The 354-nt window shown below is 44.6% G+C and overlaps 1 protein-coding gene across 1 annotated transcript in view; it reads left to right on the top strand.

Moving 5' to 3' along the window:
- Window positions 1-354, top strand: part of CSUI_004494 (rab3 gtpase-activating non-catalytic subunit) — a 21,633-nt gene that overhangs the window by 1,314 nt on the left and 19,965 nt on the right. The window contains exon 3 of the mRNA XM_068064685.1: window positions 34-197. The gene's annotated coding sequence lies outside the window, so the exon portion shown is untranslated. The remainder of the gene's footprint in view (window positions 1-33; window positions 198-354) is intronic.

The raw sequence follows: 354 nt of genomic DNA, 5'->3' as shown, positions 1-354 counted from the left end.
TTTCTCTTCTTTTGTGTGTCTGTCAATGTGTAGGTCAGTATGACGAGGGAATGCTTGAATGGGGAGGGGAGAATTTGGAGCAGTCGATTCGTGCCTGGATGTGTGGAGGGGAAATTGTCGCTTCTCACGAATCCAAGATAGGACATATCTTCGCCAGACCTCCCAAACCCAATCCGGAGAATCGTCTCGTCATTCAAGTAAACGCATGCCCCTACTTCTACTGCCTCCTCTACTGTCTCACACACATCTGTGGATGTATGCATAGACATCGACCTTAGTATGAAGATCCATCTCTAGAGATGTGTACGAATATGGATATGCATGTGTGCCTATGTGTGAATATATATATATATA

This window comes from Cystoisospora suis (genome assembly GCF_002600585.1).
Source record: "Cystoisospora suis strain Wien I chromosome Unknown contig_2113, whole genome shotgun sequence".
NCBI lineage: Eukaryota > Apicomplexa > Conoidasida > Eucoccidiorida > Sarcocystidae > Cystoisospora > Cystoisospora suis.
Note: the sequence above shows the minus strand (reverse complement) of the source record. Positions and strands in the feature narration are given on the sequence as shown.